This window comes from Ascaphus truei, unplaced genomic scaffold, assembly GCF_040206685.1.
Source record: "Ascaphus truei isolate aAscTru1 unplaced genomic scaffold, aAscTru1.hap1 HAP1_SCAFFOLD_3410, whole genome shotgun sequence".
Lineage (NCBI taxonomy): Eukaryota > Metazoa > Chordata > Amphibia > Anura > Ascaphidae > Ascaphus > Ascaphus truei.
Genome location: NW_027456411.1, coordinates 1 through 15,578, shown reverse-complemented (window position 1 = coordinate 15,578; position 15,578 = coordinate 1). Strand labels below are relative to the sequence as shown.

At 49.1% G+C, this 15,578-nt stretch overlaps 1 long non-coding RNA gene across 1 annotated transcript; it reads left to right on the top strand.

The window, feature by feature from the left end:
- The first annotated feature begins 4,133 nt into the window (after nt 1–4,133).
- Nucleotides 4,134–13,473, top strand: LOC142483599 (uncharacterized). Its single transcript, XR_012797396.1, has 3 exons — nt 4,134–4,291; nt 7,384–7,443; nt 13,348–13,473. It is a non-coding gene; the product is annotated as an uncharacterized LOC142483599 (long non-coding RNA).
- Nucleotides 13,474–15,578: the final 2,105 nt, after the last annotated feature.

Below are 15,578 nucleotides of genomic sequence, written 5' to 3'. Positions count from 1 at the left end.
CTCCACTGTTTGTCTGTTTGGAAATATTGCAGGGCTTGTGTAGCCCACCTGCATTGGGTGGCTTCCAGCTGCAGAGGAGACCCCCTTCCACCTTGTCCCAGCGTATTATCATCAATAAGTCTTTGCACGTCATCAAAACTGATACGATCAGGGAGACTATATCGTTTCACATTACGTTCCCCGGCTGGCACTGAAGGTGTTAAAACCATGGTTAGTGTGGCTGAACAAAGTAGTGGTTCTGTGCGTGCTTGGAAGAAATTCGAAGGGCCTTAATCTATATCCGTCAAAACGGCCGTTTGGGGTGTTTTCGGCTGAAAATCCCTACACTTTGGCGTATATAGACTGAACCCCTAATTTGGGCCTCATTTTACATACGATTATACAGTATTTATGCTTTAACAATAGAAAGCGAGAGAGCCTTTTAAAAAATATTTCTTAAAAATAGAAAGTAGGAATGTAGGCCTATTTTGGTTCAGGAACCCTACACTTTATATTGTGAAATTTAGCAAACCCCCAACCCTCTCTAATAGCGCGTCTGTGATCAGATGCATTGTAAGGAACCCCAACCCTCTCTAATAGCGCGTCTGTGATCAGATGCATTGTAAGGAACCCCAACCCTCTGTAATAGCGCGTCTGTGATCAGATGCATTGTAAGGAACCCCAACCCTCTCTAATAGCGCGTCTGTGATCAGATGCATTGTAAGGAACCCCAACCCTCTGTAATAGCGCGTCTGTGATCAGATGCATTGTAAGGAACCCCAACCCTCTCTAATAGCGCGTCTGTGATCAGATGCATTGTAAGGAACCCCAACCCTCTCTAATAGCGCATCTGAGATCAGATGCATTGTAAGGAACCCCAACCCTCTCTAATAGCGCGTCTGTGATCAGATGCATTGTAAGGAACCCCAACCCTCTCTAATAGCGCGTCTGAGATCAGATGCATTGTAAGGAACCCCAACCCTCTCTAATAGCGCGTCTGAGATCAGATGCATTGTAAGGAACCCCAACCCTCTCTAATAGCGCGTCTGAGATCAGATGCATTGTAAGGAACCCCAACCCTCTCTAATAGCGCGTCTGAGATCAGATGCATTGTAAGGAACCCCAACCCTCTCTAATAGCGCGTCTGTGATCAGATGCATTGTAAGGAACCCCAACCCTCTCTAATAGCGCGTCTGAGATCAGATGCATTGTAAGGAACCCCAATCCTCTCTAATAGCGCGTCTGAGATCAGATGCATTGTAAGGAACCCCGACCCTCTCTAATAGCGCGTCTGAGATCAGATGCATTGTAAGGAACCCCAACCCTCTCTAATAGCGCGTCTGAGATCAGATAGATTGTAAGGAACCCCAACCCTCTCTAATAGTGCGTCTGAGATCTGATGCATTGTAAGGAACCCTGACCCTCTCTTATAGCGCGTCTGAGATCAGATGCATTGTAAGGAACCCCAACCCTCTCTAATAGCGCGTCTGAGGTCAGATACATTGTAAGGAACCCCGACCCTCTCTAATAGCGCGTCTGAGATCAGATGCATTGTAAGGAACCCCAACCCTCTCTAATAGCGCGTCTGAGATCAGATGCATTGTAAGGAACCCCGACCCTCTCTAATAGCGCGTCTGAGATCAGATACATTGTAAGGAACCCCAACCCTCTCTAATAGTGCGTCTGAGATCAGATGCATTGTAAGGAACCCCAACCCTCTCTAATAGCGCGTCTGAGGTCAGATACATTGTAAGGAACCCCGACCCTCTCTAATAGTGCGTCTGAGATCAGATGCATTGTAAATCCTTTTGTATTTGGTACCATTTTAAAATGACCTGAACATTGCAGGGAACCCTTCAGGGATGCCCGCGGATCCCCGGTTGTAAAACACGGTTCTAGACCCTGTACCATGTACACTTAGACCTCTGGGGATAACAATATAAGAAAAGATACAATCCCCCCATAGAAATCACAAGAACCATTACCAAAGACAAATGCATTGTGGGCTGGCATTCAGGAGCCTGTGAAGGCTGCATTCTTTACAGCAGTGGGGGAGGATGTGGTTGTGTAGCGGTTAACCCATTTCCTTCCAGCAGGATCTGCACTGTGTGTGTGCTGCTAGTTTCTGCAGCAGTGTGTGTACTGTGTGTGCAGTAGTGTGTGTGCTGCTAGTTCCTGCAGCCGTGTGTGTGCTGTGTGTGCAGCAGTGTGTGTGTGTGTGTGTGCAGCAGTGTGTGCATGTGTGCAGCAGTGTGTGCGTGTGTGTGTGTGTGTGCAGCAGTGTGTGTGTGCGTGTGCAGCAGTGTGTGTGCAGCTGTGTGTGTGTGTGTGCAGCAGTGTGTGTGTGTGTGTGTACAGCAGTGTGTGTGCAGCAGTGTGTGTGTGTGTGTGTGCAGCAGTGTGTGTGTGTGCAGCAGTGTGTGTGTGTGTGCGCGTGCAGCAGTGTGTGTGTGCGTTCAGTAGTGTGTGTGTGTGCGTTCAGTAGTGTGTGTGCAGCAGTGTTAGTGTGTGTGTGTTCAGCAAGTGTGCGCAGCAGTGTGGATGTGTGTGCGCAGCTGTGTGGATGTGTGTGTGCAGCTGTGTGGATGTGTGTGTGCAGCTGTGTGGATGTGTGTGTGCAGCTGTGTGGATGTGTGTGTGCACAGTGTGGATGTGTGTGTGTAGCTGTGTGTGTGTGTGTGGATGTGTGTGTGCAGCAGTGTCTTAAAGCCTGAAAGTTGTATGTTGAGTTCCAGCTCGGCGCTTGTATTCCTTGTGTTGTTGGGGAAACCATTTGATCTTTCTTTGTGCTCAGAAAACAAGCCTCGCCATGCAAGCTGCTTCCCTCCCTCAAGATCTTCATTCCAAAACCGAGCAATGGTTGGAAGTCCCAAACCACCATTTATAATAAGCCCGATCACTCCAACGTCTGCATTTCCCTGCATTATTTCCTTTGTTTGCATGGAATTCCTGCTGTTTTATTGATGGGATATTGTTTTAGGTGTGAACTATGTGGCAATATCCTGAAGGAATGCTAGGTTACTATACGTCAGGTGTGCAGTACATAACATTTCTGCCAGTATAACTCGGGGATTGGAAACCCCATACTTAGGGAAATGTATAGAAATAGAAGTCACTCCGCACACGAAACATAAAAAATAATATATTGTTGGGACAGCAATACAAAAACCTAAGCAGGATAAATGAGTTAGATATGTATCTCATACGCTCTCTCCCTCCCTCTTCTTCTCTCACCCCTCTCTCTATCCCCACTCTCCCCTCTCTCTATCCCCACTCTCCCCTCTGTCTATCCCTACTCTCCCCTCTCTCTATCCCTACTCTCCCCTCTATCCCCACTCTCCTCTTCACCATCTCTCTCTATCCCCCCTCTCTCTATCCCCCCTCTCTCTATCCTCCCTCTCTCTATCCCCCTCTCCTCTTCCCCCTCTCATCTTCCCCTCCCCCTCTCATCTTTCTCTCCCCTTACCCCCTCTCCTCTTTCCCCCCCCTCTCCTCTTTCCCCCCCTCTCCTCTTTCCCCCCTCTCCTCTTTCCCCCCCTCTCCTCTTTCCCCCCCTCCCTCTTTCCCCCCCCTCTCCTCTTTCCCCCCTCTCCTCTTTCCCCCCCTCTCCTCTTTCCCCCCCTCTCCTCTTTCCCCCCCCTCTCCTCTTCCCCCCCCTTTCCTCTTCCCCCCCCCCCTCATCTTTCCCCTCCCTCTCCTCTTTCCCCCCCTCTCCTCTTTCCCCTCCCTCTCCTCTTTCCCCTCCCTCTCCTCTTCCCCCCCCTCTCCTTTTTCCCCCTCCTCTCTCTCTCTCTCTCTCTCTCTCTCTCTCTCTCTCTCTCTCTCTCTCTCTCTCTCTCTCTCTCTCTCTCTCTCTCTCTCTCTCTCTCTCTCTCTCTCATAATTGGACAAGATCTTATAGGTAACTATTTATTCTAATATTATTGCCTCTCGTTTTGCAGCAGAATAGAGTGGGATCCTGTTACAATAACTCCCGTTTGTGCAGCTTTGAATGTATAAATGGACATGAGGAAAAATAGAAACCAAACAATATAGTATTAGTATTGTGAGTATCCCGCGAGGAATTGTGCACACGCCACATGCGGAAAACCCTTCCCAGAGCAGGATCTGGGAGAGAAACATGCACACTCATTAACATATAAAAGGGATCCCCAGCTGTGTCATTGTTGTAAAACCAGTTCTCAGGCATCCAGGCCAGACCAGGCCTTTAGGCTGCACTGTGAGTTCTGCCATTTCCCCAGCTGCAGCTTCAGTGTGTATGTACCTGAAGAAGAGACCTGTATGAAGAACACGAGCCTTGGTCCACCAAAAGGTATCGCAACCTGCAACGAAATGGCTTCACCACAGCTAATGGGAAGTGTCCTTTATATAACAGAATGTCTGCTGTTAGTACAGAGGTTATGTTATGGCGGAGGTCCCAATACAGCCATTTTAAAATGTGGTAGATTTTCGGGTAGTAGTGTGGAGTCTGAGTAACTCTGCTTACAGTTTTAACAAAGGAAAATGTTCTTTACAGTAAGGGCAGGTAAAATGTGGGATTCGTTACCCATGGAGACTGTGATGGCAAATACAATGGATTTGTTTAAAAAGTTGGGTAAGTTATACAGGGATATACCAAATAAGTAAACATGGGAAGGATGCTGATCCAGGGATTAATCCGATTGCCAATATTTGGAGTCAGGAAGGAATTTATTTTCCCCTTATGAGATATCATTGGATGATATGTCACTGGGGTTTGTGTTTGCCTTCCTCGATAAATATACTGTAAGTATAGATATAGGATAAAGTATCTGTCGTCTAAACTTAGCATAGGTTGAACTTGATGGGCGTATGTCTTTTTTCACCCTCACCTACTGTGTAAGTATGTAACTTATTACCAAATCCAGAAGAGAGCGAGAGAGCGTGCCCGTGTGTCCGTGTGCCTGTGTCCGTGTGCCTGTGTCCGTGTGCCTGTGTCCGTGTGCCTGTGTCCGTGTGCCTGTGTCCGTGTGCCTGTGTCCGTGTGCCTGTGTCCGTGTGCCTGTGTCCGTGTGCCTGTGTCCGTGTGCCTGTGTCCGTGTGCCTGTGTCCGTGTGCCTGTGTCCGTGTGCCTGTGCCTGTGTCCGTGTGCCTGTGTCCGTGTGCCTGTGTCCGTGTGCCTGTGTCCGTGTGCCTGTGTCCGTGTGCCTGTGTCCGTGTGCCTGTGTCCGATCTATTCCCTGAATGTGTTGCGTTTTTCTGCTTTTGGGGGTTGGGCTTTATATAGATCTCTACGTTCAGGCCAAAACCCATCCTACATTGTGAGATAAAATACCACGCGATGTGTTACGTGGCACAGTTTGTTTCTGTTACTTTATTGCAATGTATATATATATAATGTAGCGGTATCGGTACCGTGTTAGCCGAGCTTAATAATAAAAGACGAATAAATTATACCGTTCTGTGGCTAACGAAATGCTTTTATTTGTGCGAGCTTTCGAGATACACTGATCTCTTCTTCCGGCGATGTTACAATGAATGAAGCCAAAAAAGGGTTTTAATTAAAAACAGTGCATCCTGGGATGTATCTGTGACTGAAGCCTATCCCTCCCCCCTGTGCAGTATGCGATTTATGTCTTAAGGCAGCGGTGCGCAAACTGGGAGACTGTCTGCGGGGGGCGCAGGGTTTACAGAGGCCCTGCGCGCTTCCCGAAGGCACTTAAAGGCCTCTGTAAACCTCACTTACCTTGGCTCTGGCGGCTTCTTACACATGTCGCCATGGCAACGCGGCGTCATGACGCCGGAGCAAAGGTAAGGGGGGGGGGGGGGCGCGGAGGGAGGGAAACTGCCGGCAGGGGGGCGCAGGGAAAAAAGTTTGCACTCCCCTGACTTAAGGTGTTGAATGGTCCCTGAATACTAGTGATGTAAGTGTGTGTGTGTGTGTGTGTATGTAAATATAAATGTATAAAGTGCCCACAGTGTATACAGTGCTTTACAAAAGGTGTTTGTGGAAGTGTATACCAATGGTGTGGGTAGGTGTAGAAATGTAAGAGGGTGTTGCATTACTAATTGTGTGTGTAGATACTATGTGGTCCCTATTGGTATATAGGAATAGAATTATATTGTACATTTGTATGTGTAAGAGACAACTGTTTGTGCATTCATATAGCGCAGAATGTATAGACATGGCCTTTAGCACTCATGGGAAGAGAGTTCTCTTGTGTCAGTAGTGACTCGTGAAGCTGCGGCCTCGGTTTAGGCCAGTGCTAAGTGTCCCAAACAGTTGCATAAATTTGTATTCATGCAACCGTCTCTCTTTCGGTGTTCTAAGATTACCTTTGAGTATGGCCACCTTTAGATCGTTCATCTTATGGCCAGAGTCAGAGAAATGTTCGCCGACAGCACCGTCTCTTGTTTCGCGTGTGATGCTGTGGCGATGCAGATTCATTCTCTTGTTTAGCCCCTGTCCCGTCTCATCTATGTAGTAGCAGCTCCCTGGGCATTTCATGCACATGAGGAGGTACACAACATTGCTGGAGGAACAGGTGAACCTTCCTCTGAGATATATATATATATATCACCAAAATCACCAAAAAATCTACTCGCCACCTAGTACCACACGTGTGCTGCTTGGGCCAATAGGAGCTCGCCACGATGTTAAATCCACTCGCCCGGGGTGTGCAAATGTATAGGTTTGTCGAACACTGTATATATATATATATATATATATATATATATATATTTTTTTTTTTAAATGGAAATATTACTTTATGCTCATTTGCATGTCTTAGACTTGTCTGCAACCCCGCCTTTCACCATTATCACCCAGCACACAGCGCTTCCACTGCAGCAAGGGATTCTGGGAAATGACATGCAAATGAGCACACCGTGCCACCCTTTGCTTCAAAACCATATAACATGGTCCCCTATAAGCTTGTGCTTGCTGCATTTCACAGCTTTGAGCACAGCCTGGGTTAAGATGCATAGCCAGTAAACCCACCAACAGACAGCCGTTTCGACCTTAATGGGTCTCCTCAGTGTGGGGTTGGTTATACTGGCTTTGCAAAATGAAGCATAGGATAGGTTTCACCACTGTTAGTTAATATATATAAATATATATATAGATGCACAGTGCTCTGACTGGCTGTTTTTATCTGCTGGTATAATAACAAAATAAAGTCCTGAGGACGTTGCTCAGTGGAGCGAGGCAGATCCTCATCAATCCGTGTGTCCTGATCTCTCCGGAATCGGGCACTCTGACCGCCTATCTGGTTCCAATCCTGCCTGCCTGTCTGCCTGCCTGCCTGCCTGTCTGCCTGCCTGCCTGTCTGCCTGCCTGTCTGGCTAGGTTGAAGAACAATGTATGGGAGAGCAGAACATATTTGAGGCATTTTGGGAAATGATGAGAATGAGAAACTGGTAGTAATGACTTCCCTGCTTTCTTAGGACCAGCTGTTGGATATCCAGAAGGTTTATCTCAAGACCATGGAGACAGTCAGCAGTCCAGTGAGTACATCATCAGTAATCATGATTGGGAGATTTTTTTATTTTTATTGTTGCAAAAATAGTTTTTTCAGAAGCAGATGAATTCATATTGTGTAATACATCTATCAATTGTGCTACTTTATAGACCAACAGGCAAGGAATTGGAAAACCCAATATTCAATATGGCGTGACCACATAGTCTATTCCAGGGGTGGCCAACTCCAGTCCTCAAGGATATCCCTGCTTCAGCACAGGTGGCTCAATCAGAGGCTCAGTCTTCGATATCCTTAAAACCTGACCTGTTGGTGGCCCTTGAGGACTTGTTTTAGCCACCACTGCTCTATTCCATGCTGGTGCCGTGTACAACCCTATGCAGTGGAACAGGAGTAAAGTCTCCTGCGGGTCAGATCGCTTCTCGGTATATTGAACAGAGACCCAAGAGAGCAATATAATTGCATGATGGATACTTTAGTCCGCCTGCGATGCCCTTGGTTCAGGACCAACATGGTGTCCATATGTGCCCTTGTTTCTGAGCCTGAGATAGCAAATTGTATTCCTCAGGACTGACAGGAATGGTGGTGATTAAGCACCTCTACCTATAGCTCTGCGCCAAATTTAAATAAAAATGGCTCGGAGAACTACCTTCAAACCTTTACAGAAAGAAGTCTCTTACTGCCCCCCCTCCCCCCTCCTCCCAACCCCCTACATGGCGTTAATGACCATTCTTTCCAACCATTGTAAGGAATTTACGGTTGGAGTTCTGCTCTGGGGATTTTCTTCTGGAAATCCCATGAGATGGGTCGGTGCAGGTGTCCCGGTAATCACGCCGAGTGGTCGGCAGTGACCAGTGGTAACCAGTGCAAACTCTAAAAAAAATTACTAATATCTATACCGGTATTACTTCTCTTGGTGTGTATGTGTATACCGGTAATACCTCTCTGGGCGTGTGTGTATACCGGTATTACTTCTCTGGGCGTGTATGTGTATAGCGGTATTACCTCTCTGAGCGTGTATGTGTATACCGGTATTACCACTCTGGGCGTGTATTTGTATACCGGTATTACCTCTCTGGGCGTGTATGTGTATACCGGTATTACCTCTCTGAGCGTGTATGTGTATACCGGTAATACCTCTCTGGGCGTGTATGTGTATACCGGTGTTACTTCTCTTTGTGTGTATGTGTATACTGTACCGGTAATACCTCTCTGGGCGTGTATGTGTATACGGGTATTACCTCTCTGGGCGTGTATGTGTATACCGGTATTACCTCTCTGGGCATGTATGTGTATACGGGTATTACCTCTCTGGGCGTGTATGTGTATACCGGTGTTACTTCTCTTTGTGTGTATGTGTATACTGTACCGGTAATACCTCTCTGGGCGTGTATGTGTATACGGGTATTACCTCTCTGGGCGTGTATGTGTATACCGGTATTGCCTCTCTGGGCGTGTATGTGTATACCGGTATTACCTCTCTGGGCGTGTATATGTATACCGGTAATACCTCTCTGGGCGTGTACGTGTATACCGGTGTTACCTCTCTGGGCGTGTATGTGTATACCGGTATTACCTCTCTGGGCATGTATGTGTATACGGGTATTACCTCTCTGGGCGTGTATGTGTATACCGGTGTTACTTCTCTTTGTGTGTATGTGTATACTGTACCGGTAATACCTCTCTGGGCGTGTATGTGTATACGGGTATTACCTCTCTGGGCGTGTATGTGTATACCGGTATTGCCTCTCTGGGCGTGTATGTGTGTAGTGATATTACCTCTCTGGGTGTGTATGTATTACCTCTCTGGACATGTATGTATTACCTCTCTGGGCGTGTATGTGTATACCGGTATTACCTCTCTGGGCGTGTATGTATATACCAGTATTACCTCTCTGGGCATGTATGTGTATACCGGTATTCCCTCTTTGGGCATGTATGTGGGTATTACCTCTCTGGGCGTGTATGTGTATACCGGTATTACCTCTCTGTACTTGTATGTGTCTACCGGTATTACCTCTCTGGGTGTGTATGTGTATACCTGTATTACCTTCTGGGTGTGTATGTGTATACCGGTATTACCTCTCTGGGCGTGTATGTGTATACCGGTATTACCTCTCTGGACATGTATGTGTATACCTGTATTACCTTCTGGGTGTGTATGTGTATACCGGTATTACCTCTCTGGGCGTGTATGTGTATACTGGTATTACCTCTCTGGGCGTGTATGTGTATACCGGTATTACCTCTCTGGGCGTGTATGTGTATACCGGTATTACCTCTCTGGGCGTGTATGTGTATACTGGTATTACCTCTCTGGGCGTGTATGTGTATACCGGTATTACCTCTCTGGGCGTGTATGTGTATATCGGTATTACCTCTCTGGGCATGTATGTGTATACAGGTATTACCTCTCTGGGCGTGTATGTGTATACCGGTATTACCTCTCTGGGTGTGTATGTGTATACCGGTATTACCTCTCTGGGGGTGTGTATGTGTATACCGGTATTACCTCTCTGGGCGTGTATGTGTATACCGGTATTATCTCTCTGGGCGTGTATGTGTATACCGGTATTATCTCTCTGGGCGTGTATGTGTATAACGGTATTACCTCTCTGGGCGTGTATGTGTATACCGGTGTTACCTCTCTGGGCGTGTATGTGTATACCGGTATTACCTCTCTGGGCGTGTATGTGTATACCGGTATTACCTCTCTGGGCGTGTATGTGTATACCGGTATTACCTCTCTGGACATAGTGACCTGACCGGCTTGGGGGGCCGCGGGACTTCCCCGAGCAGGACTGTTGCTAGGGGGCTGGGCAGCTTCTTCCATCCTGATTGGCTGCTGCTGGGTAATGCAGCCAAATCAGGACGAGGTGTCAGGAGCCAGGGGGTGGGGCCAAGGAGATGAGGAAACCGCATGGAGCGGAGATGGAGGTTTTTGGCACTTTTTTTTTACCCACAATAACTTTTTACATATTTGATTATAGCCACTTTCCAGCTTCTCATTGCAAAGCAGCAACTATCCTCGCACTGATGAGACCCAAAATGTCAAAACAGGCTGTCTATGAGAAGGGTTTACTGGCTCTGCACTTCTTTAACCCAGGCTGTGCTGAAAAGCTGTGTAAAACGGCAGGTATAAGCTCATAGGGAGTCCATGTTAAAATGGATAAGAAGTAAAGAGTGACTCGCAGTGAGTGCTCATTTGCATGTCATTACCCAGAATCCCAGGCTGCAGTGAAAGCATTGTTTGCTAAGAGATAATGGGGAAAGACGGTTGCAGATCTGTCTGACACATGCAAGTGTGCTCACAAGGGGTATTTTTATTTACTGTACAAATGTTATACAAAGACATTGAAACCCGGCAGTGTGTTCTCTGCAGCTTCTATCTTCAGGCACCGCTCAGCCCGAGGATTCACGTGTCCTTTGCACACGTTATTTCACGTATATTCTCTTGTCCCCCTGCCATTAGAACTTTGTGCATTTCTCCCTTTGCTAGTCGACTTCTCTCTGTTCAGTTCCTAGATTAGACTTCTCCTTTCGGTGTCCTCTCCCCTCCCCCTCCTTTATTCCATTACCCAGCATGCCTATGCATGCCGAAAACTGTAGGAGTTCCATGCTGCCTGCACACGCCGCCGCCGTGCGGGGCCTTGCTACGCGCGTGTTCCCCCCACATGCTCAGGACACCATACTGCCCGGGATCAGTCACACAGATTTGTTAGCGATAGCCTTAGTCCGCAATGAGATGTATTAATTGTAGTTGCAGGTAACTTGGAGGGAAATGTTTCAGCATTTACCGTGCGTTGCGGAGCATGACGACGCGGGGACGAGATCTGTTGGTGGGTTCTTGTGTCTTCCACTTGTGCTTAGTTATGATACCGGAAGTATACGAGAGGAGGACGCGCATTGAGACGTCATTACAGGTCTTCCTGGATTGGGCTTTCTTGGAGCAGCGTAAAGCTTGGGCTCCTTATGTAGTGCCGCGATATAGAACGGGAAGAGACAGGTATAAGTTGTTGCTTGAGAGCAGGAGCTAGAAACTTTAGTAATATATTTCAGTGGCAGAAATCAGAGACTGCTGACTCTGGAGAAGGTGTAGCCAACTTTTAATCCATTGTAAATTCCTGTGCCTTCTAACACCGCAAACTATTGCCTGCTTGATTTCAGGGGACCCGGAGATAAGCAAAATGTAAATGTTCCACAAGACAAGCATGTAACACAATTACTGTAACAGTGATTCAATCTTTCTAAAGAAGCCAGTTACACTGATTATGTTACTCCCCCCCTCCCCCCCCCCCCCCCCCCCCCGCTCATCCCCACCCACATTTATGTATGTTTTGCCCTGTTACACGACACTGCCCCGGTCACATATTAATGCTGCCATCTGGTGACAAACGTGGGGCCGAACGATTTGTAGAATTAGTTATAATCCATGCAAGAGTTATTGTACTCAGGAGAGAGAATCTGTCTGTCTCTGTCTCTCCGCTCGCTCGCTCGCTCGCTCGCTCGTTATGGTGCTATATACTGCTACCTGTGGTCTAACAAGCCGGGTTCATTCAATAATGTTTCTTGGGGAAGCATAAATAATTCAGTGAAAAAGACAAAATATAAGTGCGCAACAAAAAACCTCTACTGTTTTAACCCCTTAATCACCTATGTGTTAAGTAAAATAAACAACCTCTGTGTTAAGAACTGGTGTCTGCAGCTGTGTTTGTAGGGATAGGTAACCCCTAGAACAACTGGAAAACAAGAGAAACAAAAGCGCAAACGCACATAGTGAAGTAGTAAAATCAAATGATTATGTATTTAGATGGGTAATATATCTGCGTACATCAGATTGGTAAATAGACAGCATTTCATGTACATTGACATGTGTTACCAAGCGTCACAGGGTAAGTACTGCATCGAGGGACATCCACCTCACTGCCAGAAACTTTTCCTCCACTCCTATAGCCGCAGGTTTGGGGTTTGGCTGCAGGCAGCAGGAGGTTGAGCGCCTGTACTGGCAAGCAGCCGTACGGAGAGGTGATCTGGAGAGCCAGCTAACCAGTGAGGCTCGAACTTTACAACCACAGCCCCAAGAAGAAGCTGCGTCCTGAAGTGCCGAGACGGTCCGTCCAGGAGAGGAGGAAACGTTTCTGGCAGTGAGGTGGATATCCCTCGATGCAGTATTTACCCTGTGACGCTTGGTAACACATGTCAATGTACATGAAATGCTGTCTATTTACTAATCTGATGTACGCAGATATATTACCCATCTAAATACATAATCATTTGATTTTACTACTTCACTATGTGCGTTTGCGCTTTTGTTTCTCTTGTTTTCCATAAATAATTCAGTGCAACACTTTGTTGTTTGTAAAGTTAAGCTCTTCAGGTCAGTGAGCACACGCAGGAACTTGCATGGGACAATGTACTCCGCCCACTTTGGGTTCCTTGCTATGTGCATCTTTCAGGCTTGGTGCAATAATCACTTCTCATTGTGTAATCAAAGAAAAGAAGTATCCTTGTGGTAACTTCACTTCCTTTACAGCCAGGAAACCGTTTGCATCCCATAGTCCGCTCCCTGTGTCCTCCGCCAATCACTTCATCTTTCTGTTACTCTGAAATCAACATTTTTAGATTGTAAGCTCTGCGGCGTGGGGACTTCTGCACGAATAATTCCATGCTCACAATGCAGTACTGTGGAATATACTGTATTTATAATAATAATGGTATTGTTTGTTCCAGGGTAATCCGTCCAGTAACCCACCCTAAAGGTGGCCGCATTTCCCATTTTGTTTATTTTTAACACACTTTTGCTTTGTTCCAATGGAATAATATGGGCTTGCTGTGCAGAAATGTATAATGTTTTTATGCTGCTACAGCACATGCTGCTTTATCCGATAAACACTTCTGTATGTTTAAATTGCGATGTATTTTGTCCCGATAGATCCTGGCTCCGCTGAACGTCCAGGACAGAAACGGAGGTTCCCGAGCCCCCAGCATTCCTCCAACGGTCACTCCCCTCAAGACTCCTCAACAAGCCCTAGTAAAAAGAAAAAAAAACCTGGGATATTGCATAGTAACAATAAAGACCAGGTAAAGAGATTTTGTTAGGTTTTATTTGATAATCGCATCACCTTCACGTCACGGCCGCTCCCCCGTCACGCCGCCCTGTCTTTTCCCCTGCAGCTCTCTGCAGACTGGGGGAGTCGGCTGCACGCGCCGCCAGACTCGCAGACGCGCGTGCAGCGCAGGCAGCGGGGCCGCAGCCTAAGCCATTTGAGGATTAAGTACAGGGCCACTCTAGTAGTAGTTTGAGCCTTTTTATTACATTTGCTGAAGTGGAAAATAAGAATGCACTGGATTAAAAAATAAGAGAAACCTATCCTGAAATCCGTTCCTTCTGCATTGAACAAACTATTCACCTATTTCTGTATTTCAGATCACATTACAGGTCGCTCTCGAAGCATGTGCCATGTGTTTACTTCTTTTTATCTTATTATATATTTGTGAAAGCACTGTATCCCTGTCTGCATCTTCCTGTGTCCCTAGGGGAAATCTCATTGGTCCCTTGGCCCGCCCGCCCCCGCACCTCTGATTGGCCTGAGGCGGAGTGACCACACACACACACACACACACACACACACACACACACACACACACACACACACACACACACACACACACACACAGACACACACCTCTCTCTCTCTGTCCTCTCCCACCCCCCATCACACTCACCTCCCCCCCCGGTGCTCCGCTCAGCTCCCCGCTCAGCTCCCCCCCGCTGCTCCGCTCAGCTCCCCGCTCAGCTTTCCCCCGGTGCTCCGCTCAGCTCCCCCCCGGTGCTTCGCTCAGCTCCCCCCCGGTGCTCCGCTCACCTCCCCCCCGGTGCTCCGCTCACCTCCCCCCCGGTGCTCCGCTCACCTCCCCCCCGGTGCTCCGCTCACCTCCCCCCCGGTGCTCCGCTCACCTCCCCCCCGGTGCTCCGCTCAGCTCCCCGCTCAGCTCCCCCCGGTGCTCCGCTCAGCTCCCCGCTCAGCTCCCCCCCGGTGCTCCGCTCAGCTCCCCCCCGGTGCTCCGCTCAGCTCCCCCACGGTGCTCCGCTCAGCTCCCCCCCGGTGCTCCGCTCAGCTCCCCCCCGGTGCTCCGCTCAGCTCCCCCCCGGTGCTCCGCTCAGCTCCCCCCCGGTGCTCCGCTCAGCTCCCCGCTCAGCTCCCCGCTCAGCTCCCCGCTCAGCTCCCCCCCGGTGCTCCGCTCAGCTCCCCCCTGGTGCTCTGCTCAGCTCCCCCCCGGTGCTCCGCTCAGCTCCCCCCCGGTGCTCCGCTCAGCTCCCCCCCGGTGCTCCGCTCAGCTCCCCCCCGGTGCTCCGCTCAGCTCCCCCCCGGTGCTCCGCTCAGCTCCCCCCCGGTGCTCCGCTCAGCTCCCCCCCGGTGCTCCGCTCAGCTCCCCCCGGTGCTCCGCTCAGCTCCCCCCCGGTGCTCCACTCACCTCCCCCCCGGTGCTCCGACAGGCAGTGGGCAGGCAGCCTGCAGTTGCCATGCGGGGCGCCTAAGATGGTGGCGCCCGGAAGGACCCCCTTCCTCGCGAGGGAGTAACTAACATGGCGGCGGCCGGAAGGAGAGGTGACGTGTGTGTGTGTCTCACTGTGTGTGTGTGTGTGTGTGTGTGTGTTACACTGTGTGTGTGCGTGCTACACTGTGTGTGTGTTACACAGTGTGTGTGTGTGTGTGTGGGGGACGACGACAATGTGTGTGTGTGTTACACTGTGTGTGTGTGTGTGTGTTACACTGTGTGTGTGTGTGTTACACTGTGTGTGTGTGTGTGTGTGTGTGTGTGTGTGTGTGTGTGTGTGTGTGTGAGACACTGTGTGTGACTGTGTGTGTGTGACACTGTGTGTGTGTGAGTCACTGTGTGTGTGTCAGACACTCCGGAGCTACGCAAGGGGGGGGTCCCGTCCACTGTCCCCCCCCCTGCCGTCCACTGTCCCCCCCCCTCCCGTCCACTGTCCCCCCCTCCCTCCCGTCCACTGTCCCCCCTCCCTCCCGTCCACTGTCCCCCCCCCTCCCGTCCACTGTGTCCCCCCCTCCCGTCCACTGTCCCCCCCCCCTCCCGTCCACTGTGTCCCCCCCCCTCCCGTCCACTGTGTCCCCCCCCCTCCTGTCCACTGTGTCCCCC